Source organism: Phoenix dactylifera, chromosome 5 (assembly GCF_009389715.1).
Source record: "Phoenix dactylifera cultivar Barhee BC4 chromosome 5, palm_55x_up_171113_PBpolish2nd_filt_p, whole genome shotgun sequence".
Taxonomy (NCBI): domain Eukaryota; kingdom Viridiplantae; phylum Streptophyta; class Magnoliopsida; order Arecales; family Arecaceae; genus Phoenix; species Phoenix dactylifera.
This window is the reverse complement of record NC_052396.1, coordinates 13,832,879-13,852,829: the sequence shown is the minus strand read 5'-3', so window position 1 is coordinate 13,852,829 and position 19,951 is coordinate 13,832,879.

Here is a 19,951-nt window from a genome sequence, read left to right as displayed (position 1 = left end):
GTATATGATGACTTTTAGGTCTTGAAAAGGATCAGTGAAAGTAAAAGTTTCTTTTCTGAAAAGTGTTCTACGGGCATAACTCATAATTTAGGAAGAATTAGATGAAGCAATTGAAGACAAAGTTGATATAGAAGCCGAGATCTAACTCTAGGAGAATTTTAGATTTTTTATAATTATTTCTACTGGTCATAACTATTTTGAAAAAAAGTTATAAACTTTTTCAACTAGAAGAGAAATTTAATATGGATTTCATAAGCATGTATTTTACTAGAATAAATATAGGATTGCAATCAATTTTATTGTTCAAATTAGTTAAAAAAACTTAGACCTTATTTTCATAATTATTCTATTTCTATTATTATTTTCAAGAGGTTCAAATTGAGCAGATTGCAGGAATTTATACCTTCTAATTTTGATCATATCAAGTACTCATAGAACCTTTTCTGACAACTTACGTTCTATTTTTTCCCATCACAAGCAAAATCATGTACTGATGTGAAGGATCTCATTTATGGTATTTGATACTTATTTTTGAATTAGAGTTTTTATAAAATTTTGCGGAGGGTGTGCATCCATGTACTTTATTTCTGAAACTGTGTGATTTTCCTTCGTCATGCTCATCCATTTAGGTGTATAACTTTATCTGATTGCTGACCTTGTCAATGAGAAAGACAACATGGTAAAAGTCATATTTCTTTTGTTCCCTTCTTAATTTGTTTGCCTCAAACAATAGGAGTCCATGTAGAGTCATTATATAATACATGCTGTAAAATCTTTTGTCCAGGCCTGCATACCAATTTCTTAGAGTAGATAAAATATGATTACTGATTTCAACCACCTATTGAATTGGCTCCAATATGTTCTGAGATACATACACACACAGCCCTTTATAGGCCATCTTAGTCCTGTTATATTATGATTTGATTACCTAATCTAAATGTAGATTGATCTTTAAGATAACTACCCTACCATTCTTATTTATCAGGATAACTACCAAATTTTTGATGGTCCGATATTTTTTTTCCTTAAATAAAACTGATAGTAATGTGTAGTGTTGAACATTTGCACTGCTTTAGTCTACCAGAAAAAAGTTTTGCACCACGCAATGCAGCTGCTAAATTAGATAGGATTAGTCATGCAAAAAATTCTAAACTATTTAGGGCTTTCAATTTCTTTCTGAAGTTTAATTTAGTGCAATCAGGTCATTAAATTTTTAAGCTTTTTAATTCGAACCTTCGCTATGAATTCCATCTGGCTGCCATTATGGAGCAGTCACATATCATGCAACTTGCTTATATGGTAAAAAGGGCTGATGTGGACAAGCTTATCTCCCATTTTCGCCCCACTTTGGTTAGGATTTTGACTTCCATTTCCATCCAAATCCTATCTCTTGTTCCCAACGACTGCGCACTAGAAATGGCCGTGAGAGTGGTGGTGTTTCCCTTCGGTGGCTAGCAACGTTACTAGTCCTCCATTTCGATGATGATGGTAATATCTTCGTCTTGCATTAGGTTTTGTCATTATACTTTATTAGGGTTTCCCTTAGGCTTTTCCTGTAATACGTAATCCCTTCATCCTGGATCCTTCACTCCATAGAGAAAAACAAGAAAAGATTGCTTTTAATATCAAACATTGCTAGTGATTTTGAGCAGAAGGTGATCCAAAAAAATTGTTTTTGTCGTGTCTCTATGTAGCCCCAAAGCTTTGTTAATGCTTTGTTATTAGCAAAACATGGTCCCAAGATGTTTCCCTTTTTTTTTAGTCAGACTTATCCAAATGGGACTAAATAATACCATTTTTATAGTTGGTTTAATGGAACCCTATCTAGTTAATGGAACCCATTTGTTTAATGGTGCCCATTTGTCATGTCTCTTCACTGCTCTCTTGCTGCAGCCATCTAGTTTTTTGAGAATAAGGGAGGCAAGATGCCACCTTGGTTTCTATTCACTGTAATATATTTATCGAAAATATGTACAATCAAAAGCCAACTATTTGTACCTTATTTGGTTGCAAAAAATTGGATTGCTGGCTGAGCAAACAAAGATGAAAAACAACTCTGCTGAAGCACTAGGATCGATCCACAATTAAAAGAGGGATTACATGAATGCTTGAAACTTGAATCTTTCAGCTCCAAAAATAAGGGTGCATGGAACCTTAATAACAGCCGACTTCTTTGCATCCATCTAGTTATTGAAACCTATTCCATTTTCAGCCTGTGTCTTGCTGCAGCCATCTTACTTATTGAATCATGATAAGGTACCTTACCGCAGCAAGATAGGGCGCCTTTCTGAAGCAAGATAAGCAAGATAACAGCCATCTTGCTTTGTAGACTCCGCCTTTGATGTTAATGGACTCTTTGTTAACAGCTAATTTGATCTTAAAAAACTCTTTGTGGGTACTGCTTCATAGATTTTGCTGATAATTTTATCTTAATAATAATGTTGTTTCATCTTTCAAGTATAGTCTTTTTCACATGTCATGCAGAATGGATTCTGTAACCATTGCTATGCATCATGCTGGCAAGTTTGTCAACAAGGGTGGATGCGTTGTGGATGCGTTGAACATGTTGGAGGAGTTGTGGCTTATTATGACATCCGTGACATCCACAGTTTATTTTATGAGAAGTTACAGGATATAGTGGAGAAGCTGTGTGTGGATAAAGTTGTAGGATTATTCTGTAGGGTGCATGTTCTGAATGAAAATCAAGGAATGAGGCTTATATATAAAGACAGTCAGTTTAAAGAAATGATAAAGCCTGTATTGGATACAAGGGAGTATCTTCATGTTTATGTGGAGCAACGAGAGACATAGGAGAAGCAGTTAATGAAACAGTCATAGAGAGACCTAGGACTCGAAGTTTTGAAAAAGAGATCAGTGAGAAGCAAAGCCAGGAAGTGGTGAGAAGTCAAGTGGTCAAAAGCAAGTAAGAGGCAGAGGAAGCAAAGTCAGCAAACTAGTTGCTGAGCAGAGTCAACAAGTGGTGAGAAGTGAAGAAGTGAGAAGCAAGGGAAAAGAGAGAGTACTTGAGATACCTAGGGTTCGATATGTTGCTGAGGAAGCTTCTGAGGATGAAGAGTACTACAGCCCATATAGCGACAATGAAGAGGAAGAGAGTGATGACAGACAGCTATTATACAAATGATGAGCTATTAACTGAAGATGAGGAGTTGATAGTTGTGAGAGACAAAGTGAAGGAAGCAAGGAATAGAAAAAAGAACAGGCTAATACGGTGCAGAGAGAACAACCAGCTCCTATGAATGCACTACAAAAATAACTATCTTTCCCGACTTTTTTCTGCCGACGCTAAGTAGAAGCGTCGGTAAGGTTTTTGGAAGTCTGGCTTTCGCCGACGCTTATAAGCGTCGTCGCACCCCGTGGCTTGGGCCGACGCTTTTAAGCGTCGGCAGAAGCATAAATCCTTGTTTTTTATTTTTTCTCCCAGGAAGTCTGGCTTCCGCCGACGCTTATAAGCGTCGTCGCAATCCGTGGCTTGGGCCGACGCTTTTAAGCGTCGGCGGAAGCAAAAATCCTTTTTTTTTATTTTTTTCCTCCCAACGACGCTTTAGAAAGCGTCGTCGGAGGCCATTATCCCCCCCTCCCCTCCTCCCGATCCCTAACCCATCCAGCCGCCCCCCTCCCCTTCTCTCTCCGCCGCTCGCCCACTCCCCCCTCCTCTCTACAAATCCCCTCCCCTCTCCCGATCCCTCAAACCCATCCTTCCAAGAAGCGAGAGAGAGAGAGAGAGAGCGGCCACCCAGGCCCCCGATCCCTCTTCTCCGGCGTCGATGGAGTTCGATGGAGCTCCTCCCTCTTCTCCGGTGTCGGCTTCATGCCTTCTCAGGCCACCCAAGCCCCCGATCCCTCCTCCTTCTCCCCCGCCAAGGTACCAATCGCACCAGGGATTGTGAACCCTGGCGAACCCTTCTGCGGTGCCAGTCTGCGTGCCGAAGAATATGGTGACCTTTTTCTTCCCGTCATCCACCTCCGGCTCCAAGTCCGTCTTCACCACCAGCGGCCTCGGCGGCTCCACCGGCCGGCTCGCCTTCTTCCCGGTCGACCGCCGCCACACGAACACGATGGCGCACCCCACGAGCACCGCGATCGAGGTTGTCAGTATCATCAGCAGCTGCCGGTTCTCGGCGATCAACGCTGCCCCCATCTCCTGCGACATCCCTTCAACGCCAAACTTCCCGGTGAGGATCGCCGACAACAGATCCAGCGGCGAGGGCTTCATCGATCCCGACTCCATGGCCCCGCCGACGTTCCTCCCACCACGATCGCTCGCCGGATCGCTCGATCGGAATTAAAGCCAAGCCCTCGAGGGATTGTGAACTGTCACTGCCAAGACATGATCAAAAGCATCGTCAATATGGTGGAAATCTTGAAGCCCAACTGAGAACACCCCAGATTCGAATGGAACCAAAAGCATCGTTATTTTTTTTTCTGTAAAAAAAATTTATGACGACGCTTTAAAGCGTCGCTAATTCAACTGGTTGAGGAATTTTAGCGACGCTTAAAAGCGTCGCTAAAAATAACTTTAGCGACGCTTTTCAAATGCGTCAGCAATTTTTTTTCCACTCCGACATAGCCGACGCTTTGGTGACGCTTTGAAAAGCGTCGGGAAGAAAATTACCGACGCTTATAAGCGTCGGTAAAAGCCTCAAAAAGCGTCGCCAAAGCTCCTTTTTCTTGTAGTGATGAGATTATAGGTCCAAGCTCTACCACTGCTTTGGATGAAGTTGAAGAGCAGATTGGCTACTACGGTGAGTATCATGATTCTTTTGAGTTTGGTAGAACTACGTCAAGTCCTGAGCATGAGGTTGCTGAGCTTAGGAAGAGGAAGAGGTCGGTTTATTTCAACCCTAAAAGTTAAAACTGTCGTGCGGGATATCAAATTTTGTAAGGTATGACATTCAATACCAAGAGTAGTTCAAAGATGCTGTGGCCAGGTACAATGTAGCATTGAGGTATGATGTGAGGTTTAATAAGAATGAGGCCAGTAGAGCAGAGGTAAAATGTGCATTCAGTGGCTGTCCATTTAGACTATGGTGTTCATATGAGAAAAGTATAGATAAATTCCAAATTAAGACTTCTGCTGGAGCGTACAGATGTGTAAGAAGTCATAAGAATAGACAAATGATAACCATGTGGATGGCAAGGGAGTTTCAAGAGATGAAACTTGACATTAGGACAAAATATGAAGTGGATGTGTATCTAAATGTTGGAGGGCAAGGCAAATGGCTTTGGAGATTATTAGAGGGTTTCATCATAAGCATTATGGCAGGCTCCCCTGATTATTATGAAGAGATCAAAAAGAGCAACAAGGGCACAACAGTATCATTGAATGTTGAGAGGTCTGCTGATGGAGTGCGGTTTGAAAGGTTGTTTATAGGTTTTGAAGCTCTTAGAAGGGGCATTTCGGCAACTTGTTGGTCCGTATTTGGGCTTGATGGATGTTTTTTGAAATGGATTTGTAAGGATGAGCTCTTAACTGACATTGGTAGAGATGCTAACAACTAGATGTTCCTAATTGCATGGGATGTGGCTGAGGTGGAATGCAAGGAATCATGGACTTGGTTCATTAATTGATCCCTTGGCTGAAAATCTAAAGATTGGAGATGGGCTAGGTTGTGTTGCTATTAGTGACCAACAGAAGGTAAAATACTAAAATTCAGTGATTGCTGCATGATCATTGTTGCCCAAGGTGACAACCCAAGAGGGGCGGGTGAATTGGGTCTTTTAAAACTTTTCAACTACTTCTAATCTTTTAGAGTTAATTAAGCTAAGTTGTATGGATGCATAGTGGAATTTAAACTTAGCAAGAGTATGATTCTAATCTAATCAACTAATAAGCAGCGGACTCAATAAAAGATTAGTCTAAGTTTGCCCAAGTATGCAATTCAATACAATGAGTCTTAATGCAGTTATATTGAATGAGACTTGATTAAGTAAATTGAATATGCTTGCAACTAAAGGATGCGCGGAGAAGAGTTAAGCAAGCAATTTATCTAAGTAAGTAAGAGAGTGAAGAAGTTAGATAACAAAGAGCATCACAGACACAACAAAAGTATAGTGGTTCGGTGCATCCCAGCACCTACATCCACTCCCCAAGACCTCTTGGGAATTTCACTATAATCCCTCAGATTACAGCCGGTTGTTTTACAAGCTCACAACCCAACTTGTTGTTTTGCGAGATCACAACGAACTCGGTCGGTTTTCACAGGCTCACCGACTAGAACCTACCGATTGTTTTCACGGGCTCACAATCCAACCCAGTTGGTTTTCCCAAAGGCTCACCAACCACAACCTTACAACGATTGTTTTCCGGGTTCACAATCAACCCAGTTGGTTTTCCCAAAGGCTCACCAACCACAATCTTAACACCGTTGGTTTTTCCTTTGGCTCACCAACAAACCTTAACCCCTTGATTCAATCAAGGGATTGAATCAAGTTACAAGATATTAGACTAAGAATTTAAAGCAAATACAAGCTTCTTAACTAAGCAAATATTGCAAATATAAACAAATAGAGTAAAGAGAAGCCCTCAAACGAGTTTTGAAGATGAAGGAACTCGGCTTCTTCTTTACTTGTCCCTCTTCTGATTTGGCACGAGGTAGAGGATCACTGAGGCAGCACACGGATGGAGAGGAAGCTTTGGGATTCACTTGGATGCTCTTCTTCTCTCTATTTTGCTTTTTAATGGCCCTTTTGTGCTTTTGGAAGATTTATCTTTGAGATCTCTTTCCTAAGTGTTCTCTCCCACTTCCATTTCTTCTCCCCTAGCTCTCCTCTTGATTTTATAGCTTTAGATGGCGTGAAAACAAAATTCTAGCCGTTAGAGACAAAAATAGAGCCGTTGGACACAGTCTGTACCTCCTGACAATATTTCCGTTGGGATCGGAGTCGACTCGCGCGATCTGGAGTCGACTCGCCTGTTGCAGGAGTCGACTCATGTTTTTCTGGAGACGGCTCGGCAACTGTTCTGGATTTGAATTAAAGTGCTGTCTTGACTTGGAGTCGACTGAACCTGGAGTCGACTCCCCAATGTCTGGAGCTGACCTGGCACTTTTGGAGTCGACTCGTTCCAAGGAATCTAGAGATGTATTTTTCAAGTTTGCTCACTCGAGTCGACTCGGATATTCTGGGAGTCGACTCGCCACTCAGAGCCCGAACTTCCGATCTTCTGTCTGTTGACTTGTGCCGTCTCGGAGTCGACTCGGCTCTCAGAGATGAAAATAGAGTCTTCTGCCTTTTGGGCTTGCGCTGCCTTGGAGTCGACTCGAACTGTCTTGGAGTCGACTCGCCTCTCAGAGACGAAAATACCGTCTTCTGTCTTTTGGGTTGCGCTGCCTTGGAGTCGACTCGAACTGTCTTGGAGTCGACTCGGCTCTCAGAGACGAAAAAATACAGTCTTCTGTCTTTTGGGGTTGCGCTGCCTTGGAGTCGACTCGAACTGTCTCGGAGTCGACTCGAATTTTCGAGGAGTCGACTCGAGAACTATTCTTTTGAATTTTTCTTTAGAGTTTGCTCCTCCAACTTGAATACTTTTAAACTTGAAACTTTAGAGAACTATTCTTTTGAATTTTCTTCCAACTCTTCTTGAGAGCTTTTGAGGCCTTCTTGTGTTTTTCCTTGCAAAATCAATTATCTTTCTTCTTGCAACACAAACATTAGTATTTATACTTCAAGGTTTTGCGATCATCAAAATCAATCTTTAAATCAATCTTTGGGTCATCAGTCTCCCCCTTTTTGATGATGACAAAACTTGGAGTATATGCAATATAAAATATATTGTGTTCTAGAAGTGATGCATAGCTAAGTTGCATGAAGTAGAAAATATATATCTTTAAAATATACTTCATGATAATGCTTTAGATTTAATCTTAACATAATCAACACATAAAGCATTATGAGCATATACTCAAATATTTCTCCCCCTTTTTGACAACATCAAAAAGGTTGTAAGATAATGAAACATTAAGCACAAAGATAATGGTACTCAAATATATTTTTTTTTATAGTACTCTGATTTTCAGTTAATGCATGTCAAATTATTGCAAGAATATGAATCATATAACTCAAGGCAATAATGTCAGAATAAGATTAATTAGCATAGATCAGAGCCAATTAAGATGATTTCAGAGCAAATTATGATGAGAGCACATCGAATGTGATTCCAAGGATAGTTTTCAAATCAAGTGTGGGTGGAATCTTTTTCAAGTTAATTCAAGGAGTATCAAGACTGATATTCAAAGAAGGCACGAATGGAAATCTAACCTCTCTTCAATAATAAGTATGAAAGCTTATTCATTTAAGATCTTTTGCCCAATATATTAAGTATTTTATCAACATGAGAGCAATTTAATTAATTTTCAGAGTATATGATCAAAACTTATATACTTGAAAAACATACCATCATATTGGATCATTAATTCTTAATGACTTCAAAGTTCTTTTATGATGTAAAAATATTGTGGCATAAATACCAAAACATGAATTCATGCAATTTATGATATATTTTAGAGCATACATAAAATTCAAAGCTTTGAAGGTTCTTTTAAAGCTCTTTTAAAGACTTTATTTCTTTAAAAAGAAGCACATTTTGGTACATATAATAATGAATTGGCACAAAATTGAAGTTCTAAAGAACAAGCCAATAAGAACTCATTAGTGAATTCCAAAAATAGGTTTTCTAAGAGATACTCTAGAAAATTCAACACATTATTCTCCCCCTTTTTCATTAAATTAGAGGTTCTTAGGATCAACTTTTTGAATTGCAATTTGGTTCATGATTTATGCATAAGATATATTAACCAAATAACAAGCCTCAAGGTGTATCATAAAGATTTTCAGATTTAAATTTCAGATGATACATATTGGAGAGTATTAGAATTTGAAGATAATGTTCAATAAAATATTCAAGTTGTCAATCTTGAAAATATATTTTTCTATAAGTTTCAGCACAGCTTACACTCATGAGAGCATATTTCTATAAAGCTTAATGTTTGAGATAAGACGAACTTTGTAGAACTCAACTCAAGGCAAGCAACAAAGAGGTTTATCAAGATATTCATCAAATGGATGTAACCTTTTTCATTTAGATTGAATATCTAAAGCTCCCCCTCACAAGATGCATTCTTCTTTAATCATTCTTTTCTTTTGTTGAATTTCAGATTTTAATAATAAACATGAATAAAACTGAAACTTTCTGATATCAAGAATGTAGAGTGATCTAGAATTATTCAAAGTTTATAGTAATCACTCTTTTTAATCTTTCAAGAACAAGTTATGCTTCCTCTTAATCTTTGAGAAAATGTACTGAAATATTAATCAGAAAATGATTCATTTGAAGCTCAATTTCTTTCAAAAGCATTTACATTTTCTTTCTTTTAAGAATCATTTGAGTGAGCTGAAATGTTTCTAGATTTAAGATCATTCACTCTTTTAATAATATATATATTTATTTTGATGGAAGTCTTTAATAATGTAGGAGAGAAAAACATATAGATGATCATTGAAGTATTTATATTTATAGAACTCAATTTCTTAATCATAGTTTTTCAGCAATGTATACATGAAGCACAATAAATCTTTTTAATATCAAAATAAAATTATATATTTAAAAAAATATTTGTTTGCAATCAAGATCATTGAAAGACACATCATTTAGACCAATATTAGTACATTTTAACGATAAGAAAAGATATGTTTCGGATGCGTATCGAGACAATCAACCAAGGTGTCAAAATTAATTCTGTTTTTCTTATGTTAAAATTTTCATTTAGAAATCATATTGAGTTATGGCTTTTATACAAAATCAGATTCTGAACTTCATAAAGATTCTCAAGGAGGCTTTCAAAGTTGTAATTTGAGATATGTATCTTCCACATTGTAGCTCATCTTAAATCATTACGATTGAAAAACACATATTTCAAATATATGAGAGCATATTCAGAATATTTGTATTTATGTTGAGTTTTGGTATAAATTAGAACATTATATATCAAAGTTAAGCAAGTTGAAGGATAAAACAAAATCAATTCATTTTTCCTAAATAGAGATATCCTTCTCTTCTCCTTTTTACAAATTTATTCAACTTTCAGATTTTAACGATGATTGAACGACAAATCTGAAATTTCTTTTCAATAATACCAAACAAACATTTTATGTAGTATTTCAAACTTTCAATCAAATTGTCCAAGCATGGAGCATTACAAAATATTGAAAACCCATAATTCAAGACATCATGCCACATGCTAAATATATTATGTGTTAGGTCATGCATTAAAATATTAAGAGTAAGCATGTCAATGATCAAAATCAATTCATTTCAAATAAACTCTCCCTATTTAAATATAATCTTCCACTGATTTCATCCTTAAGGTGTGTTTCCAAGTGATTAACACTTGACTTGTTTCCTCTTATATACTTTCATTTACTTTGTCATTCATTTCCTCATTTTTTTGAATTTCTTTTCTTAACAAATTAACGAACATTTTGATATTGTTTTTCGTTTTTACTTTCTTATGCTCTATACTCTATTTGCTCCCTATCCGGTGGAGTTGGAAGGGGCACGAGGTACTACCACTAGCCTCCCTCTTGTGCCGTCCCTAATATACCTTACACCGAATAGTTGGGTCAAATAGTGCCGGGTACTACCACTAGCCTCCCCATTGGCACTATCCCTATGATGAGCAATATAGAAAGGTTAAAATGTTCACTTTAAATTTTCTCTGTTTAAGTATAATTAATTACGGATTTTATCTCTTCCAAAAGAATGCTCACATAGGTCTCACAAATGTGCAGAACATATTATGCTTGTTTTGCTTTTCCTTAAGATTGGAGTATTTGCCTTTACTTAGATTTTTACTTTCCTTGAATAATGTTCATTTCTTTTCTTTATCTCTCTCTCTTTTTGTTATTCTCAAGTAATTTACATGAAAGAGCAGAATAAAGAAATAATCTTATATATCATATAGATGTATATCATGCAAACAACATTTTCATTATGCTCAAGGATTCATAGCTTCTCACAAGTTATTTTAAATCAAAATTTTAAGCATAAATTTGTGTAGTTCATGGTTATGACATAGGCAAAGATATATTTTAGTTTGGGACAAACCATGAAACAATTTCTAAAAGCATAAGTCAATCGATACATATATAGACATGATATCAAGAAATTAATAATTAAAGACTTTAATCATGCCATAGTAAGATTTAAGTTAATGACTTTGCTCAGCTAATTTATGAGAGAGGTATCTAAAATTACCGATTCTGCATTCTTCAAGTCAAATACCTACTAGATTTCTTATGTGTAACCTTTTGGCTGAAGAAAGTCCTCTCTCTTGTTTGCATGTGAATGTTTATTGTACCTTACATGGAGGTGTCCTTCAGGTTGAAATTTCTTATTTCTTGCTCATAGATCCTGCATTATCAACAGAATCCTTTTCTTTCTTGAAAGGAAGTCATTAGTTTCTTCGAGATACAAAACATTCATACAACATTTTTCTTAACTAGATGACTCAACATAAGATATGACAATAGTTGAAAGTTGAGTCACTTTACTCAAGAGATTGCCCAAATATAAGCAAACACATGTCACTTGAACTAAAGAGATAGTTTCATTAACCAAGATGGTTCAAGGACAAGCATGTGAGGCAATAGGAAGATTCATCAAGGTCAAATCAATTTCTTATTTTCAAAATCAATTTAGTTTAGATTTTATTTGCTTAAGATAATTATCAATAAGACACGCTAGCTAAGTTTTAATCAACTTATCTTAGACAGTTGTTTCTATCAAAATTCAGATTATGATTTATTTGTTATCAATAAAATATGATTTATTAAAGTTAGATTGAAGTCTTGCACAAGGGCACATGAGCATATAATCTGGTCTACTAGCTGTATGATAAAATACTTATTCTGTCATGCTTCAATACAGCTTTAAAACAATAGATCTACTTTGCTCATCCTTTTCAAATTCTACAAGATGGGGTCATAGACATACCTTCTTCATGCCAATCTTCTATAAGAGTTTTCTTGTGGACTAACTTTGGTCAATGAAGATCCCCTTTCTTGTTTGTCTTAGTTTGGAGTTCGAGAGAAAATGTTAATTCATTCATCATACATATTTCAAACTCACCTTGCATGAGCTTAGTAAAATCTTCATATAAATCTTCATTAGTAGAACCAAAAATGATGTCATCAATGTATACTTTGAGCAAATAAGATATCACAAATTCTTCTTTTTGATGCATAGATTTATCACTATTACTTTCTATCAAAAAGGTTACTCAAGCTTTTATATCATGCTTTTGATGCTTGTTCCAAATCATATATTGCTTTATCATATTTGTAATGAGTGTTTTCAAATATGGTGGTTATTTAACATATATCTTCTTTAATAAAATAAGCACATAGGAGTCCATTCTACAAATTCATTTGATAGAATATAAAGCTCATAAAGCAAGCAAATGATAATGGTGATTTTTACTTCTAATCATGCAAGAATTCCATCAAGATCTATTTCATCTTTTCTTGATTTAGTCTTTTAGTAGTCATCAATTTTTCTTCATTAAGTGCATTTCTGAAAAACTCAATTTGGTTCTAATTATTAACATGTTTTCATATTGTTATATGTAAAAGATTAACCATATACATATATAATTTGATTTTAGTATTTTGATAATAAATCATTAGTCTCATAAAGAATAAAATGAATTGATATTTCTACAACTATAATCTTTTGATTAAATGTTCCATATGCATTGCTTGATGAATGATATCCAAAAATAGAAATATCTTTATCAGATTTGGCATTATTTTCAAAAGACCATATCAAGCATAACATATACTACTGAAAAATATGAAAGATATGCAATAGATCATTTTCTATTTTTCAGAAGATCAAATGGAGTTTTCATCAAAAATAGATCTAATAGAAACCATATATATGACAAGCAATGATGATAGCCTTTTAAAAAAAATCATTTAAGTAGATGGCTATCATACAACATTGCCTTTTTCATTTCTTCAAGGATTCTATTAATCCTATTTTATTTATGGTGTTCTTGGTGCACAAACAATTGTATTCAATATTATTTTCTGTGTACAGCTTAATACAAAATTGGTTTTCAAAACTATGCCATGATACTTCTTTATTTTCATAGTTTGCAAACCTTTTTCATTTGAACCCTTTTTGTGAGTTTGTGCCAATGTAGAAAATATTTCAATTTGAGTGCCAAGAACAGAACTAATGTAAGCTTTTGAAAACTTAGTAATGGAAACAATACCTTTAGATTTAGAAATTGATTTTTGTTTGTTTCCTTAGTTAACATACATAGCAAACTTTTACCTTTCAGAAGATAATCTAAGTAAGCCAATGGCAAGGTCTTTTGAGATTAAGTACATACTAGCATGAGTTGATTTTATATGCCAAAGATGGTTTCTTTAATCTTGGTATTCATAGTGCATATATTCAAAGGCATACCAAGTATACATTTTCATATCTATGATCGATAAACAATAATGCCATGGATAAAAAACTCTCAATCAAGCATATAGAGAATTCATAGAGTTATTCTTAATAAATTGATTAATCATTTAGCAACTTATCCAATAGTGAGTAAAGCATACTATAAAATGAAGTGATTTGATTATATTTCCAAAAGTATTTTCTATATTACAAAATTGATCAATACTTGCAATTCATATTTTAATCAAATACTAAAGCAAAAATAATGATGAGATGCAAGGATTACTGATTTCATTATTATTATTTTTTTTAAAAAAAAATTACTTTTCATAAGTATATTTTAAGTTTCATTTTTTGACGTGTGTCTAGAACACCCATTTGTATGAAAGTTCTATTTGTTCCATGGGTATCTTGGCACACCTATGTCTACATCCTCATATTTTCATTTTGGGTACCCAAGCTTGCTTGGGTCCTTGAGAGTTAGGACATATGGTTCCTTTTGGAACCCAAATTTGTTTAATTGTAATAACTTTACCACTTGATTTAATTATGTTAGAACAATAGGTAAAGTTGTTATGCCCATTCTTTTCATGTTTGAAATAAGTTATCTTATTTAATGGTTTGCTTGGTGAATTGATAACCTTTTTCTCTAGAGATTTATTGTTAAGTAAAGGAGTCAAGCCAAGTTTTGATTTATCATAAGCAACATATTGGCTTTCAAACATCATTTTTAATCATTCTGAACTTACAGTAAATTTGTTAATAAAAGATTTTAATTGATTAATTTCTTTACTTAAGTTTTGATTTGTTTTGATTAAGCTATGATTTTTCTGAATCAATTCTTCTGAAATTAACCTTAAGCTTTTATTTTCAGAATTTAGTTTGTCTTGTATTTCAGCAATAGAATTTCTTTCTTTTGAAATTCCCAAATTTAGCTTTTTAAGATTTTTATTTTTCATAGCTAGTTTTCTACATTCACCATACAAATCATGAAAAGCATTTAAAAGTTCATCATAAGAAAATTCTTCTTGAAAATCATTTGATGTAAAAGTAGATTCAGATTTTACCTTATCTTCTTGTGCCATAAAGCAAAAGTTAGTTACCTCTTGTAGTTCTTTGGAGCTAATATCATCATTGTTGCTCCTAGCTTTTATTTTCTTGCTTGACTCTTCCTTGGTCAAAACTTTCTTCCTTTTTATCTCTTTCTTTCTTTCTTCTTGCTTCCTCTTCTTCTTTGTCGTTAGGAAGCTTTTGAATCTTTCGGTGTTTAGGAATGGATCCTTGTTTTCATTACCGAACTCTTTGTTTTTTGAACTGATCTGCCTTTCAGACTGTTCTTCTCTGGGAGTCGACTCGGACAAATTGGGAGTCGACTGGGCTAATGTGGAAGATTCTGCAATCTCATTGTTAGTACGCAATTGAAGCACATGTGAGCTAATCTGAGATTTATCATAAATAATTGTTAAAGTATCCCAGATTTCTTTAGCAGATAAGCATGTAGAAATCTTATGAAATATAGATTCATGGATAGCACAATATAGAAAGTTCATAGCGTTAGCATTCAATTGTGCTAACTCTTTTTTATTGACATTTTGAGAGAGTGTGTGAGGTCCATCTATAATGATATTACATATTTTATAGTTTTGTGATTGAACAAAAATTTTCATTCTAGCTTTCCATTGAATATAATATGTTCCATCAAACAGTGGAGGTCTGTTTATGGAAAGTCCCTCGGCAAATAATATGTTATGTGGGGTTGTCATAATCTTTAGCTCTAGTCGGTTAAGACTATAATTAATAGAAGAGCACCTGCTCTGATACCACTTGTTGCCCAAGGTGACAACCCAAGAGGGGGGGTGAATTGGGTCTTTTAAAACTTTTCAACTACTTCTAATCTTTTAGAGTTAATTAAGCTAAGTTGTATGGATGCATAGTGGAATTTAAACTTAGCAAGAGTATGATTCTAATCTAATCAACTAATAAGCAGCGGACTCAATAAAAGATTAGTCTAAGTTTGCCCAAGTATGCAATTCAATACAATGAGTCTTAATGCAGTTATATTGAATGAGACTTGATTAAGTAAATTGAATATGCTTGCAACTAAAGGATGCGCGGAGAAGAGTTAAGCAAGCAATTTATCTAAGTAAGTAAGAGAGTGAGGAAGTTAGATAACAAAGAGCATCACAGACACAACAAAAGTATAGTGGTTCGGTGCATCCCAGCACCTACATCCACTCCCCAAGACCTCTTGAGAATTTCACTATAATCCCTCAGATTACAGCCGGTTGTTTTACAAGCTCACAATCCAACTTGTTGTTTTGCGAGATCACAACGAATTCGGTCGGTTTTCATAGGCTCACCGACTAGAACCTACCGATTGTTTTCACGGGCTCACAATCCAACCCAGTTGGTTTTCCCAAAGGCTCACCAACCACAACCTTACAACGATTATTTTCCGGGTTCACAATCAACCCAGTTGGTTTTTCCAAAGGCTCACCAACCACAACCTTAACACCGTTGGTTTTTCCTTTGGCTCACCAACAAATCTTAACCCCTTGATTCAATCCCTTGATTGAATCAAGTTACAAGATATTAGACTAAGAATTTAAAGCAAATACAAGCTTCTTAACTAAGCAAATATTGCAAATATAAATAAATAGAGTAAAGAGAAGCCCTCAAACGAGTCTTGAAGATGAAGGAACTCGGCTTCTTCTTTACTTGTCCCTCTTCTGATTTGGCACGAGGTAGAGGATCACTGAGGCAGCACACGGATGGAGAGGAAGCTTTGGGATTCACTTTGATGCTCTTCTTCTCTCTATTTTGCTTTTTAATGGCCCTTTTGTGCTTTTGGAAGATTTATCTTTGAGATCTCTTTCCTAAGTGTTCTCTCCCACTTCCATTTCTTCTCCCCTAGCTCTCCTCTTGATTTTATAGCTTTAGATGGCGTGAAAACAAAATTCTAGCCGTTAGAGACAAAAATAGAGCCGTTGGACACAGTCTGTACCTCCTGACAATATTTCTGTTGGGATCGGAGTCGACTCGCGCGATCTGGAGTCGACTCGCCTGTTGCAGGAGTCGACTCATATTTTTCTGGAGACGGCTCGGCAACTGTTTTGGATTTGAATTAAAGTGCTGTCTTGACTTGGAGTTGAGGATGATAGTGTTATTTTGATGATTAACAAGCAATTATCTAGAGTATGTTATAAGTTAAATTGATACTTCATTTATAAGACTATTACTCTCAGGATATTTGTATAAATTGATATAGATACATTTCATTGTTTATTTGAATGAATCTAACCTTGAGATGCAGCAAAGTGTGGATTGAGTCGACCCAAAGGATGATTGGGTCGACCCCGGCACATCAAGAAATCATTTGGCACACTTCTGCAAAAATGGCACAGATGAACAGTGAGTTGGGTCGACCCAAGAAAAGCATGAGTCGACCCAAACATCAAGATCCTCAAAACAAGACAGAACAATGGTTCTCTGGATTTACTGAGAGGGTCGACCCAAGAAGTAGTTGAGTCGACCCAAGCCTGAGTCGACCCAAACCCTGAGAGGGTCGACCCAAAGGCAAGACAGAAAAGAAGACAGAAAATGGTTCTCTGGAATTACTGAGAGGGTCGACCCAAGAAGAAGTTGAGTCGACCCAAGTGAACCTTGAGTCGACCCAAAGAATGGTTGGGTCGACCCAAGGGAAGGAAGGCTGAATTTCAAGTTTCTGTGTTTTCTGAGAGGGTCGACCCAAGAAATGTTTGAGTCGACCCAAGTGAAAGTTGGGTCGACCCAAGGACAGGTTGAGCCGACCCAAACACGGGCTGAAGCATAACGGCTAGTTCTGCAGATGTACTTTTTGTCCTTCCCAAAGTCAGTAACGGCTAGTTTTTGAATTCTAACCATTGGGGCTTGTCCAATGGATGTAGGAGACTATTTAAAGTGGCACTATTCATCAGATAGAACAACTTTTGAAAGGGATATCAAAGAGTACACAAGAAAACAAAAGTGCCCTAATCTTCTTCATCCAAGTGCTTCATTCAAGAATCAAAAAAAGGGGTTGAGCAGATTCAAAGAGTCATCAAGAGCTCCATCCTCCCTTGTAGAGTGAAGCATCCTTGACAAAGAAGAGAGAAGCCACTTCAAAGCGATAAATATTTTCTATACTCTTCCTTGTAGTTTATATTGTTTCATTTGCTCATTTAGGAGTTTAAATCTTCTTTCTTTATTTGTTAAACAACTTGTAAAGGTTGGTTGGTGAGCCCGGAAAACCAACGGAGTAGGTTGATTGGTGAACCCGGAAAACCAATTGTAAAGGTTCGTTGGTGAGCCCGTAAAACCAACAAAGATTTTTGGGGAACCCGGAAAACCAAAGTGTAAAGGTTCGTTGGTGAGCCCGTAAAACCAACAAAGTTTTTGGATTGTGAGCCCGGAAAACAATCCAACTGTAATCCGCGAGATTATAGTGAATTCCCAAGGGGTCGCTTGGGGAGTGGACGTAGGTGCTAAGAAGAGCACCGAACCACTATACTTTGTGTTGTTTGTGTTGTGATTTGCTTTAGCTTACTAACCATCCATTTGACTTGAGTAAGATAGTTTAAATTTAAAAGAAACCAATTCACCCCCCCTCTTGGCTTGTCACCTTGGGCAACAAGTGGTATCAGAGCAAGGTGCTCTAATAGTACTCATTGATCTCACAATCAATAGTTAAAGATCATGACAACCCAAGTGGGATGTTCTATGAGTGAGGGGCAATCCACAAATAGACCACCTCTATTTAATGGCACAAACTACACATACTGGAAAGCTAGGATGAGGATATTCATTCAAGCTTCCGACTATGAACTATGGTACATCATCACTAGAGGACCTCACACACCCACACTTAATATAGAGGGCACTATCATACCCAAACCAGAAATGGATTGGAATGAAAGTGATAGAAGATTAGCACAGTTAAATGCAAAAGCTATAAATGTACTTTACTGTTCATTAGATGTAAGTGAATTTAATAGAATATCTACTTGCACTATTGCCAAAGAAATTTGGGACAAACTTGAGGTCACCCATGAAGGGACCAATCAAGTTAAAGAGTCAAAGATAAACATATTAGTACACAAGTATGAATTGTTTAAAATGGAATCTACTGAGTCCATAACTGATATGTTTACTCGTTTTACTGACATTATAAATGGGCTTAAGAGTTTAAGAAAGTCTTACTCTAACTCTGATTTGGTGCGAAAAATTCTCAGGTCTCTACCAAGAATTTGGGAGGCCAAGGTAACCGCAATTCAAGAAGCTAAGGACCTCAACACACTGCAATTAGAGGAGCTTCTAGGATCACTCATGACCCATGAGTTGACAATGAGGCAAAATTCAAAAGATGAGGTCAAGAGAAGAAAGCCCATTGCCCTAAAGACTACCACCCCTAAACAACAAACTGAATCGGAAGATTCAGATGATGATGAAGAAATTGATGAAGAAGGGATGGCTATGCTTGGGAGAAAATTCAGAAAATTTATGAGAGGTAAGAATAGATTCTATAGAAAGAAACCCTTCATCAAAGGTAACTCAAGCAAGGAAAAAGGTAAGGACAAAGAAAAGGAAAAAGAAACTCCCATTTGCTATGAGTGTAACAAACCCGGGCATTATAAGATAGATTGCCCAGATTTGAAATGGATGGCAAGAAAACTGAAAAAGAAGAACTTCATGGCTGATTGGAGTGAAAGTGAGGAATCAAGTTCGGAAGAGGAAGATCATCAAGAGACGGCCCAAATGTGTCATATGGCCAATGACGATGAGGTAGATTCTGAACTTGACTGTGATTTTACTGTTGATGAATTACATAATGCATTCTTAGAACTCATGGAAGAACATAAGAAACTAATTAATAAAAATAAAGTTCTAAAAGAAAAAATCAATCTCTTGTTAAAGATAAGTTAAAACTGTCTCATAACTGTGAAACATTAAGTAGGAAACTTGCAAATGAAACCAAGAATCTAATTGCTGAAAATATCAAGCTAAAAGAAGATGCTGAAAAATATAAATCCTTGGTAGATAAATTTACACTTAGTTCTACCAAATTAAATATGATTCTTGATAGTCAAAAAGCTGTATATGATAAGGCTGGCTTAGGATATAGAACAAATATGAAACAAAAATTCTTAAAGAACATTTTTGTAAAAGCTAAAAGTGAAAATATCACTTGTTATTGCTGCAATAAGTTAGGACATAGAGCATATGAATGTAACTATAGAAAGTCCAGTCAAAACAAAGTAAGTAATAATCAAAAGATTAAATTCAAGAAAGTTTGGGTTCCAAAAGGAACATGGAGTACTAACCCTAAAGGACCCAACTTAGTTTGGGTACCTAAAGTTTCTTCTTGATCTTGATTGCAGGTGTGTCTTACAGCTGATAAAGTGGAAAAACGATGGTATCTAGATAGTGGCTGTTCAAGACACATGACCGGTGACGTAG